The sequence below is a fragment of the Thermobia domestica genome, chromosome 6, assembly GCF_964235325.1.
Source record: "Thermobia domestica chromosome 6, izTheDome1.hap1.1, whole genome shotgun sequence".
Classification (NCBI taxonomy): Eukaryota; Metazoa; Arthropoda; class Insecta; order Zygentoma; family Lepismatidae; genus Thermobia; species Thermobia domestica.
This window is the reverse complement of record NC_137459.1, coordinates 188548703-188563177: the sequence shown is the minus strand read 5'-3', so window position 1 is coordinate 188563177 and position 14475 is coordinate 188548703.

Below are 14475 nucleotides of genomic sequence, written 5' to 3'. Positions count from 1 at the left end.
GGGGCCTGGCCCTTTCGTCCCCTTTTGGGTGCCCATGCTTGCTTCAACTTTGATAATGTACATTTCATTTACGGTGATCTTTCTCAACCCTTAACTGTTGAGAAAGGAATGAAGAGTCTGTTATATTTGTATTTTGTGCATATGGTGGGATTGTGGAAAGAATACCAGTCTTTAGCTCTACGGTCATAGTGCTTAATACAACATCTATTAAAAAGCTAAATTTACATTGATTTTATCTCATATTCGTAAAATATCCCTTTTCCCTCTTTAAAAGATCTATCCTGTGCCATGGAAATTTTCCTCAAACTAGCATCTCTTGTGAGTGGCGCATTGGCATCAATTTCTAGAGGATATCAGGCTTAGCGCCTATTTTGAATTCTCCCTGTATGTTGTTATTGTTCTTCAAACAAGAAATTGTAATTATTAAATAATAAAGAAGAGACTTCCCTATGTTGTCACCTCATCCCAATACAAATTCATGCTTACCATTCTCTTTCTAGTTTCCGTAACTTCGTCAAAACAAGCTCAGCCACGCCGTTTCAGCAATTAACAAACTTCCCTATTGACCAAGATAATTGTGATGAGCTAGTCATCCACGTGCGGAGCACCAGGAAGAAGCGAAAGCAAAGAAGTAGAACAAAACCAGGGGACACGGGACCCTCGAGGTGAGAAGTGTGACAGAAGCCGCCAGAAACACACTTTGGACCCCTATTCAGAAGAGTCGTCGTAGCAGCAATTGAAAGACGGTCGGCACGCCTGGGCCCTCACCAACCATTGCATGACAGAGGTGTCATTCTGAAGAGGCCAGGACATCTGGGAGCTGTTGCCCTGAGGTCAAGAGGTTCTTCACTCTCGAACGTGAAATCCGGGATCGATACCAGACGGAAACACTCAACGAATTGGAGGATAAGGCTTCACCCGATATTTGAAGAGGCTCATCATATCGAAATGGCTGAGGTACAATAAAACCCTTTCCTTTCCTAACCTTTGTGTCTGTGATTTCTTCTATTAGAAAACATGCATTTCATTTCATTCATCCCCAATTAATTACTTCAGCGCTGTACTACTCAGATCCCCACGTACTTTCTCTCTTGCCATGCGAAGTGCTGTCCCCACATTCTTTCAGTAAAGAACTGATAATTGAGCAAATAACTGTGGTTGTAACTCCACAGTACAGTACAGCAAGACATTGATGTGCGAGTCCATTTCATTTGTAAAGGGGTGTTTTACAGCCAACCAAGCGAAGATTCGACTTTATTGTCCTTTTGATGTATTTTATCTGTATCTCAGTCTGTACAATATTTATTCGAAGATATATGAGGAAAATTTTTCATCATAACATTTTTAAAATGAATATTTACATTTAAAACAAAATTCATTTTTCTAATTTGGCGCCCTGTTCACCTGGCGCCTCCTGCGAACGTGTAGTTCGCAGGATTCAAGATCCGGCCCTGCAGTAACAATGGAATTCTGTATTACCGCCCGACTATCGTTGTTGTGAAAACATTCATCATAATATGACGTAGGAAAATGAGTTACATTAAGGTCTAAGATCTAATATCAAAGTTGAAACATCGCAAGTAAAACAAAAACATATAATAGCAAAAAGTTTTGAAAATAATTTCAGTTTAAACTAGCTGCGACTACATTTAATTCAAAATTGAACTTCTGGAGCGCAACATATGAGCGTAACTAAAAGAAAAAATCAATAAGAACAGTCGGGATTTGAACCTAAAGAAAACAAGTAGGAGTCCCTTATACTAACCATTCATCTACTATATTTTGTTTACTAAAAATATTTTCCATGCAGCAAAATGCCATTTCACACTGAAACATTAACAACATAAGAACAAAGTTTTCAAGAAAATTTGCCAAAGCTTATGTATTAAAAGTATCCCGGTATTCGCCCAGTGGTACTGCAAAATCACTAGTCAGGATGCCTCGTATCGAAATTTGAACCTGGAGACTCCCAATTACAAAGGTCATTGCTAACCAGTAACCTACTTTCGCTCAGTAAATGTCATGAAATTACTTTTCTGTAATTATTTTTGGAAAATGTTTATTATTTTCATGAAGCAAAGAGTGCATCTTCTACTTGGGTTGAGAACTATATACTATACTTCTAAGAGTCAACTAATAGTTGATGTTTATTATTTCCGTCGATTTTCTACGTCTGCTAAGTTATTTCAATTTTTTTTTAAGTTTTCCCTTCCGGTTATGACAATGATTAGAAATGAAGAGTCCTCTTCTTATACAATTCTTGATCATTGTAACATTTTTTAGTCTAAATTCTGGATTATTGAAAATATTTAAATTAGTTAGAATGAAGAGGATAATACTAAGAAATATGATTAGAAAAAAAAGAAACATTGTTGTATAACGAATTGATAGAATCAAGCTTTTTCAAAACATAAAAAATACTCTATGGTATGGGATGATCATGGAAAAAGTAAAAATAGCCATCGAGGACACACTAACCAACCACTGTACGCAGGTAAGTCAAGGTTCGTTAACTTGAAAATGAAATGAAATGAAATCTTTGAGTTTTACGTCCCGCGGTTATGCCGATTAGGCTAAAGGAGACGGTGATGATGAATAATGAATGAAATGGTGGAATGAAGAAAGTGGGAGGAAACGGGAGAACTCCGAGAAAACCCATGCACACGGTGTTTATCCACCACAAAGTTCACTTGGCGGGGACTGGGATCGAACCCGTGACCCCGAGCACCAGAGGTGAACGTTCTATCACTGATTCGTTAACTTGGAAGACGTATATGAAGAAATCACTAACAGAAAATAGCTGATAGCTTTACGCCTAACCATCTCAGCGACCTTGAAACTATGAACTCTACATGAACATCGGTTGTCGTTTTCGATCATTTTATATGTTACTACCTTTCAAGGTCGCAAGGTGTCTTGCCCCTTATCCCAATGCATGAAAAGCAAATGATATTTTCGCCAGCCAGGGGCAGGGAAGGAAGAACGCACACAACTCGCTGTATAGCTTTAGGGCAAATACCTAAAGGCACAAGCAATAAACCACTTGACCAAGAGCAATGTTGCAAAACATAAGACAAGGTGAGCCCACGCTCAGCCTGTTCGACACAAAATCACTGACCCTTCGAACAAGATAATATTATTGCGCTCTCAGAGTCAGGTTTTAATTGCATTTGTGTTGAAGTATGTTTTCTTTGATTTTTAAACATTTGATGAATTTATTACACACTGTTGTGTATGATATTTTCTATGTGGAATATTATTGAATATTTTCTACTGTACACATTGTGTAAATAGAACTCATCTGTATTTCTTACATTGACTTTGAAAACTTTAGCAATGCCCTCATGCGCTGTGTACGGCTTTAAAATGAACACACGAAATAGAAAAGTTGGTGAAGCGAATGTCAAGTTCCGTTCATTTCCAAAGCAGGGAGATTTACAGCAATTGTAAAGCAATAGGGGTGTAATTTTGTCATCTGTGGTTGGACCCAAAAAGCCGTAGGTCCACGCTGCTTATGCCCTTAGCAGAGCTGAGCTGATTTTGAGTTTAACATCCCGTTCAGCAGCGAGGCTATATGATATGCAGACCTACTGGTTAACGTGGAATCCGAATCACATGAGCTCCCACCGGGAATCGAACCTGGGTCTCCCACGCCAAACGCGCGTACGCTAAGCTTGTGCCCTTAGTTTTATGAATTTTACCAAATAAATGAATATCTACATATTTTAACACAGTATATGAGTTCTTTGCTATATTGTTTTTGTAGTAATATTTTTGTCATTAATTCGCTTATTATGTATCTTTCTATATAAAATAACAAGTTCTGGCTGGCTGATTGATCAACGCTAGGCCAAACCGCTTAAGCTAGAAACTTGAAGTTTAGAAAGGGCATATGATTTGTAATGTAAGGTCCCACTAAAAGAAGAATATTTGGAAATTTGAAGGGAAAAGGGAGAAAGAGAAGTGGCAATTATCTTAAAATGCCCATACCTTGGAATCTTTGAGTGTTAACGACATGAAATTTGGTATATGGACTTCTCATTTAAAATAATTAGATATGTATGTAAGCGTTATTATGATATTTGCCCTAGAAAGGAAGAAAATAGGGTAAAGTTATAATTGTTATAATTGGATGGTCATAACTCGAAAATCTTTAAGGTTATTGACATGAAAATTGGTTGAGCTGATTTTGAGTTTAACGTCCCATTCAGTAGCGAAGCTATATGAAACGTTAACCTACTGATTAACGTGGAATTCGAAATACATGAGCTCCCACCAGGAATGAGAATTGGTGTTTAGGTTTTGCAAGTAAACCAAACCGCTTAAGCTAGACATTAAAGACATGTTTCTGCGTTTTTTCATTTTTCCATAGAAAAAAAAGGTTTAAATTGTAATTGGTAAAATAGAATGGCCATATTCCAAAATCCCTTAAGAGTAGAAACATCTTGATTAAAGATGTATTTCAGCGTTTTATATATATATAAATATATATATAAAGTAACCAGTATATATATATATATATATATATATATATATATATATATATATATATATATATATATATATATATATATTACGGTTAGAAGAAAAACAGCAGGAAGACAAAGTTGGGAGTTGAAATTGTTACAATAAGATAGCCATTTCTCGAAACCACTTAAGATCAGAGGTCTTGGGGATATGAGAAGTGAGAGGTCGGAGAATGAGCAAATGCAAGCGTCTGGGGGCGGACTCCCCGCCTAGCCCAAAGCAAGTTATGCAATAAAAAAAAAAATTTGCATCAGTTAGACTTCACACGGCGGTTTCTAGGTGTTGGTTTTTGAAGCTCCAAGTTAATCACATAACTTCAATTTACATGTCTTTATTTTCTAAAATTCAGCAGTTGTTTATAAGTGGGTATTTTGGACTCAAATTTGACATTTAAATTCATATGTTTTTTCGTTATTTATATCTGGTATCAACTTTGTTTTCTTTATCAGAAAGATAGAAGAAATTTTCGATTATTTTTACATGTTCCTGTGTCTCCCATGATAGAACTAGAGGTGATACGGGTTTCGATTCCCGTCAGGAGTCGTGTGGTTCGGGTTCCAAGTTAAGTCGTAGATGCACGTCTTGTATAGAGTAGTAGCTAAAAGACACGCTGAATTCTATATCACCTCACCTCGTGACATATTCTAAGTTTGCATAATTTCTAAACCACTTTTCTTTCTTTCAATCTCCTCCTTCCTCTTAGGACACGCATAGGTTCAAACGGAAACATTCTTCACGGTTGGAGGACGCAAGGCTACTGTACCATATGAGTACAACCCTTATGGGACTAGGTAGTGAGTTGCGCAGTTTGAGTAGCACACACGAATAAACCACACTTACATTTATTATATATAATTAATAAAATCTCATATTAGGACTTACTCTGCACGTCAAACTTTCAACATATGTGACTTTTTAGATTCTGTTATTCTGCTTTATTATTATTATTATTATTATTATTATTATTATTATTATTATTATTATTATTATTATTATTATTATTATTATAGCTATATGAAGCAATTATCTCGGCAAACTTGGTTAATACACACCATTCAGCAACCGGTAGTTGTAGAAATGTGTCTTTTCCAACAGTAGTTGTTGGCTCAATCGGTAGAGCGCTGAGCCATGGATTCAAGGGTTGCGAGTTCGAATCTAGTCTAAGTCAAAAGATTTTTTCCTGATATAATTCTTGAAATGGAAATGTTTCTCTCTTCGCCTTTATCTCGTAATTCTGAATAGAGATGTTTGGATGTGAAAGAAAAAGTATACTAGAATATAAGAAAAGAGAGGTAATTTACATGATACCTTCTGCAATTTTTAACTATATTTTCACCTATCTAGGACGTTTCTAAAAAGTTCAGACTTCTAGAGCTCCTTTTCGCTCTCTTATGTGTCCTTTAACTAATTTCTACAGTTACTTAGTGAATCACATATACATATATTACAGATGTCATATCTCTTTCTCTTCTCTCTACATCATGTCTGGAGATGAATGTTTTGACAATAGGTTACAAACACGATTTTAAAAAATAATACGATCTGCGATATCAGTGATACATATTGTGGTGTTTAACTTAACATATAAAACAATAAATAGAAAAACTGAGAATACGAATCTTTTCGTGCACTGATGCTTCAATAACAGTGAACTGATGCTTCAAATCTGTGTCTTTACTCCCTTCACCTATGTTAATTCCCTAGTCAAAATAAAAACTCTTCAAAATTAATCACAAATTCTTATACAACCATCCCTTCCTTGGAGTACTGCGCGGTCACATACCCGTCACTGCGATGTAAAGGCACTTATGGCGACGAGGATACCAGATATTGAATTTCTTACACATTCTTCTTTAAATACATCAATTGAGTACAGTTGCGAGCTTTTCTTGAGAAATGAAAAATTCCATTTGTGTCAAAGTTTGTCAGTCAGTGACTCCCCAACTTCTCGTGAATCCTGGGTTCTATACCAATCATAGAAATGTTTTCTTCACCTTTAATACATCAAAAGATTTTGGTACGATTTATGTAGCCGCAATCTTTACGCGCACTTAAGAAAATGTCAACAATGTTGACAAACTGAAATCATGGTGAAAAACGAAACGTAACGGAAATTCAACATCTTGCCCTCAGGAGATGTTCTTCGCATAGCGCCAGAGATCAAAGATAATGTCCCTCTCAGAGAGGCACTGGAAAAAAATGCCATGGATACGGATCGACGATCGGAACATACCCTCGCATTCTATTGGATAATGAAATTGATAGATTTATGTCAAGTTTCATGTTTTCCTGCGATCACTTTAGTAAAACAAAGGGAAGCTATATTTATTTACAAAGAGGAGAAATGAGTCAGGCTTCGTAGCAGATGACAGATGACAGGAAAAATACCATCGTCAATATAGCACTTTTTTTTGTGTAAGTACTGTCCAATACAGCGCATCTGATAAATCGCGGTGACTAAGTGTGAAGTGAATCATGATACCGCCACGCCTCCGAAGTGAGTATTTAATTTAAATCTAGAGAAAGAATACAATTTCATTTTTAAAAAACTTACAAATTTGGGTCATAAAATATAAACTGGAATCAAGTTTACACCCCCCTCCAGTCCCGGATTCATATGTGTCCCCTTTTTTGCAAATTGAAATTCTGGTCACTTTGAGGGTACGCTCATCTTCCAGAAAGCAAACCGCCCCTCCAAATGATTCTTCTGGATCCGCTAGTGTTTGCGAAAAGTGGTGACGAATGTTTTGGGAAACGAGCGGTCTCAGAACTATAAGAAAGTAGAGTTGCACCTAATACCTTCTACGAAGCAATATGGTGTAATGTATCACTAAAAATACGTATGTTGCACTCCCACATAGATTTCTTCCCAGAAAATTGCGGAGCAGTCATTGATGAACATGGGAAACATTTCTACCAAATTATATCTATGATGGAGAAACGATATCAGGGATACTGGAGCAACTCTGCTCTTGCCGATTGTTGTTTCATTTGATTTATTTATTTGATTTATTGACATATAACACAACAGGTACAGGCCTAATTACAGTGTTACCGTAGAGGGGGGCTACTTAAACTTTGGAGGAAACTTTGACATTTTCGGTGATACTTTGACACCATGTTCTTTAAGATATTGATAACTCACATCCAAGCACACCGAGATGGAAAAGAAAAGGTTGTTGTAATAGGAGACAACATGGGATCTCATTTATCCCCAAATTTTGTAAAAAGAAAACTGCAGTGAAAGAAGGAATCTATTTCACTTGTCTGCTGCCTAACTCAACGCTTCTTCTGCAACCTTTAGATGTCGGAGTACTTGCCCCCCTCAAAAAACACTGCAGACAGATCTTGGAAAAATGGAGGAAGGAATTGCGTCGGAAGGGAACCATACCTAAGGAGTAAGTTCAAGTTTTATTGAAAAGACTCATGCATGCTTTGGCTGCTAAAGTTCCAAGCAATCTCCAAAGTGCTTTCAGAACAACTGGACTTTATCTTTTCGATAAGCAGACTGTGCTCAAGAATCTTCCTGGCGGTGACAGTGATACATCTAAAAAAAATCTTGGATGAAAGCCTTTTAGAATTTCTGAAGGATAAACAAGGTTTCAACCAAGAGAGAATCCACCACAGAAGAGGAAAGAAAGTGAACGTAGCACCTAGAGCATCAGTTACTTTGAAAAACAACAAGAACAACAATCAACTCGAATCTGAAGAACTTCCAGAACTTGAAGTGAAAAGTGATGACTTCCCACTGGATGAGCCAGCTTGTTCCAATGTGACCAAGAAAAGGAAAATAGACGACAATCTTTGTTCAATTTGTAAGTGCGATTTCGCCCATTACCGAGGAAGAGATTGGATTTGTTGTGTGTCATGCAAGTTGTGGGTCTGCGGGATATGTAACAAAGGATCCAGAGATCCGTTCTATGAATGCGAAAATTGCCAAGATGATATGTAATAGAAATCATTTTGTACCAGTTATTACAAAACATTTTGTAGTTTCGATTTCAATTTTTTTTATTATTTTTCTACTGTTTCACTTTGTTTGATAGCCAAGTTTTAGTTTATTTTTTTTAAAATGTTGTCAAATGTAGAAAGAGTAAATAAAAGTACAAAACTACCCCAAAATCTGCCTTTATCATACAATGTTTTTTTAAAAATATAATCAAGTGTTAAACAAGCCCCAAAAGCCACCCAAATTTAACCTAAAATGAAAAGAAGTAACGTGTCAAACTAGCCCCAAATCGTGGGGCTACATAGTCACCAATTTAAGTCAGAATATTTTGGTGTAAGACTTAGTGGAAGGAAACGTTATTAGTAGGGGTTTGTAGCCTAAGGTCCATTTGGTGTAACTGAACACATGCAATATTATATCGAAAATAAATACGACAGTTATGTTCAATAAACTTTCCAAAACATGTCAAAGTACCCCCCTTCCCTTTACGGTACATAGTATATCGTTATACAGATTAGGTTAATAAAGATATTGGTAATAATTACATTTGTCTTACAAAATTAACAGACTTCTTAAAACTACTTACATCCATTGCCAGTACATCCAGGTTGAAATTTTCTTTAACTAACCTGTTGTAGGTTGCACTAACTCTCCATATAGGAGATCTGCTAAAGACGTTTGTTTTCGCAGTCATACAAAAAAATGTATTTTTCGAAGCAGTGCGCAATTTAATGGATGGTACTTGGATACATATTTGTTCGTTAAGATCAGGACAGTCTATTTTGTCATGAAAGAGTTTGTGTAAAAACAATAAATCAATATTTCTTCTCCTGAGTTCTAATGTTCAAAATTAAAATTTTCAACAAGGTTAATGTAGCTTTCAAATTTTGGATAGAATTTTATTTTCTTAAGAGTAAGAAGCCTTAGAAACTTATTTTGAGTACGCTCAATCAAGAATGATTATTTCTGTATATTAGGGTCCCATATATTACTACAATATTCTAATTTCGACCTGACGCATGCATAATACAGAACAACTAAAGTTTGGTAATTTTGGAAATCTTTACTGACTGGATAAATATATCCAAGATTTTTGTAGCCTTCTTTGCAAATAGTTTCAATATGTTGAATAAAGGATAATTTTGAATCAAAAATAACTTCCAAATCCCTTATAAAATCAAGCTTTTTCAGTTTTCCCCCTAATATTGAATAATTATATTGAGTATATTTTTCTTTTCTAGTGAATTTCAAATAACTGCATTTACGAATATTTAACTTAAATTTATTGTTTTTACACCAAATTTCAAGATTTTGTAGGTCACTCTGAAGTTCTAAACAGTCCTGAATTGTTTCAATTCTGTTGAATATTTTAAGGTCATTAGCAAAGAGTAGATTTTTAGAAAATTGAAAGCACTCAGGAAGATCATTTACCGCCAAAATGAAAAGTAGAGGTCCCAGATTCGAGCTTTGAGGGATTCAGATGTTGCATGAAAGATTTATGATTACGATATAGTACAGTTTGTTTACGATTTTGAAGGTAGGAAGCAAAATATTGCAGAGTTGATTTCGAGAAGTTAAAGGATGCCAGTTTGTTTAAGAGAATGTCATGGTTAATGACGTCAAATGCTTTAGAAAATCAGTATATATGACATCTACCCAATTTTACCCTAATTTCCCCTTTTCTCGTACAACACACACACACACACACACACACACATATATATATATATATTATTATGATACCATTTGAAAGCCTGTCTTATTCTGAAGAGAATGACGTATAAGTAGTGATGAAAATTTTCCGATTCATAAAAACCTACTCCACTTATTCCTACATCGTTATTTAGTCGAAATGTGAGGTGAAAATTTTCTTCTATATTTTTCCGGAAAATTTTCCGTTCTTAACAAATATCAGTGATAAAGAAACAATTCGTCAGTATTTATAAAATTGGTTGAATTCATATATAGAAACGTTAAAAAGTGAAAGATCGTTTAAAGAATCTGAAAATTTTCATGACTCAGACAATTTTCAGTACCATGTAGGAACTAGTGGAACAATTTTTCATGAATCGAAAAATTGTCTGTCCTCTACAGTGGTGAAAATTTTCTGGAAAATTTTGAAACGGAAAATTTTCCGATTCGTAAAAACATACTCCACTTATTCCTACATCGTTGTTTAGCTGTGATGTGAGGTGGAGAATTTTCTTCTATATTTTTCCGGAAAATTTTCCGTTCTTAACAAGTATCAATGATCAAATAACAATTCGTCAGTATTCATAAAATTGATTGAATTCATATATAGAAATGTTAGAAAGTGAAAGATCGTTTAAAGAATCTGAAATGAATGAGAATTCATGGCTTAGACAATTTTCAGTACTATGTAGGAACAAGTGGAACAATTTTTCATGAATCGAATGAATAAGTGGAGTATGTTTTTATGAATAGGAAAATATTCATGACTTTTAATAAATTGAAATTTTAAATAATAGAATGGGATATTTGTACTCTACGAACTCGAGGTATGTTCTCTGCACTTTGCATACACACCCCTGTTTGTCTACCCTACAAAAGGCGTATGCGAGCTGGGCCATAGGAAAACCGAGTATGCATTCATATCTAATTTAGTATTGATGCTACTTTAATGATACGTTTCCAAAAGTTGCGTCGAAGATAGAGCTACATTCCCAGAGGCATTAGAATGCAATATCTCGACCTTGACTGGACGCGTAGAAGTGAGTACCCAAACCAACTGGGCATTTGCAAAACGAGTAATTTTAACAAACGAAGACACTAACAAACAAACAAGAATATTGTGTGTAAAATGTGTATAATGCGAGTTCAGTGAGTGAATGTGAGCAGTGCGATTAGAGCAACTGCTTTAAACACTAGTTAACTTTGTAGCAAATGAAACATATGGATTAATGCTGTTGACTTTCTTGGGTCCTCAAATTTCCTTTCCACCAATTATTTCATAATCATTCACTCTCATTAATCACACGTCTATTATAAGCTATAGAGTATAACCATGGGGTGTAAAACTAGAAATTTCATTTGATTTCGAATGGAATAGCGCATTGATTCAATCCCCGGAGAAGCTAGTTTGTGGTGGACAACATCGTTTCCATGGGTTCTCTCGGAGTACTCCCATTTCCTTCCACATTCTCATTCCACTAATTCCTCCATCGTCACTCACTTGCCTTAATCATCGACTCCCTTAACGTAACGACATAATCGTGGGACGTTAACTGTAAGATTTCATTTCATTTTGAAATGGAATGGCGAGACTAAAGTAGGGTTATATCTGTTTGTTTGTTCGATGAAGGTTAGTGTTTCTTTTCAGCACCAAGGCTGTATGAGATAGAGACTTACATGTTAAGGTGGAATCTGAACCACTATAATAGTTTAGATTTTATTAATACTTCCATCAGACCATGTGACCAAAGAGGCACGTGCTCGCTACAAGACCAGCGGGAGAACAATATTATATGACTACAAGAAACACGAAACAAGATACATTATTCATACCAGGTGGGATACCCGCGTTCGATTCCCGGTGGGAGTTCATGCGGTTAGTATCCCATGTTAATCAGTAGGTCCCGTCTCATATAGCCTCGCTGCTGAAAGGGACGTTAACTCAATTATTCGTACCATCGAATTTAATATTTTTGTTATAACGTCGAAAATGAGGTACTAAGTGGCAAGAATATTGGAAAACAAGATAGAAGATAAAACGAAAAAGGCAGTAAGTTTAAAATTGACAAGGAAGGGATTTTAAAAGGTTAAGACTTTATCAAGTTACTTGCATTAACACTTAGCAACAACACACAAATATACTACTAAACTATTGAATTAGTATACTATTAGTTCGTTACTATAACTATTATACTATTGAACGTCGTAATCTTGTATCACTTAAAATTTATGATTCTCTGAAATATTATATTATATTTGTCTAACCGAATCAACAAAATCTATTTTATTATTTTAGGCGTAGTAACTATGAAACAAACCATAGCTTATGCTAATATGCAATGTTTTCAATTTTAATGCGAATGGTTAGCAATAACTGTGCCTTCACTTTTTTGATAACTTATTTTTTATGTTTTCTTCACATATTTAGAGTACTTTTACATATTTTTTAACTTCTCCATACAATTGCTCCCAAAGGATTCGACTGAAAATTTAATGAGAGAATAGCGAGACCATTGGAATCCAAAATTAGTCACCAACAAAACTTGATCCGTGGCTTCTGCATGTGCAGCATTGTTTTCTCGATTTTCTGTCTTACCGGCATGCTTCAAAGACTCACTGCCTTTACGAAGTATTGCGAAACTCAAATGCTACACAGTGCTTCATATAGGCATTATATAGGCATTATATAACTACCCATGAGAATTTGTAGTTGACTTTTTCAACTTCAGGTAACAAAACCTAAATGCAACATTCTATTCAATGTTATTATTATTATTATTATTATTATTATTATTATTATTATTATTATTATTATTATTATTAATATTAATAATAATAATAATAATAATAATAATAATAATAATAATAATAATAATAATAATAATAATAATAATAATAATAATAATAATGTGTAACTCTGTTACTGCTCGACTACTGACATTTGCGCAAGCCACTTGATATGCATATACTTTCAGTTGAGTTGATTTTGAGTTTCACATCCCTTTCAGCAGCGAGGCTATATGAGACGGGACATACTGATTAAGGTGGAATCCAAAAAACGTGAGCTCCCGCCGGGAATCGAACCCGGGTGTCCCACTCCAAAGGCGCGCACGATAACCGCTTAGCCACGAAGCTCATAGACATCTGCTTTAGGTGCAGTTTTCATTTCTCTATTGCAAAAAAAAAAAAAAAAAAAAAGCAATTCGGTATATTATTGTCGCACTGTACTTGTATATACATAATTGCACTACCTCAGTCTCTTGAATCATTACAGGATCAAGTTAATGTCAATTTAGCAGACAAAATTATATTTTTCAATATAATCCTCCCGGTCCGACATTATATACTTCAATATCAGCACCACAACTAGAGAAAGAAGATCAGAAGTCTAACTTGAACGTCGTAGAATCTCCACACAAGCTGAAAACTACTGTTTAAAACGATTTTTCTTCCCTGGCTAATTAAACGGCAGAGAGCCCTATTTAATAGTTGCACAAACCAGTTTGCATAACCAAAATAGAAAGGGGAATTAAGGGAATAAGCAATTAAACAAAAAAACGATTAGAACGGGGTGAAGTATAGAGGAAAACGGGACACCACAAAACCTTCAACAAAATCCACAACAGAAGATTAAATACTGGACTTCGCAAAATGCAGAAAGCGTAGGTATTGTGCTTCTGCCTATTTTAAACGTCCAAAAAGCGAGTCGGGCCGTCCCTTGTTCAGGAGTCAAAAATTAAGCAATTCTAATAACAGAACAAAGCCCATAAATAATCACTAAATTTCACAGACGAACACTGCTAGTGGACACCGGATCTACCATTTCCATCTGGCCTTTCGAATATTTACTTCCTGATGTTCAATTAATACTACATAAAACGGAGGTTAAAGGGATATGAAATAAAATTAACTTGAAAGATGTAGCAATGGTATCATTCAGCGTTGGGAAACGACATTCTCTCATTCCTTTTGTATGAGAAGGAAATCATGTATTCCAATTATTTTTGGTTTAGACTCGCTTAAAAGCTTATATGTTACAATCGATTTAACAAAGAATCTTATCTCTCTATTTAAAAATCATAAGAAGTCAACATTACCAGAAAACAGGAAAACATTTTATCACAACACACGACTCATACTTAGACAAAGACAAAAAGCTTTGTTTTTTATATCGACAAACACATTAAGTTAGTTCCACTTTTTCAAACATTTACTGCGGTAATAGCAAAAGACAGATTGATGATTTTGCATCTTTCTTCGTATCGTTTCTCCATGGCTTACTTGACAAATACAAACTATTGAGCAAA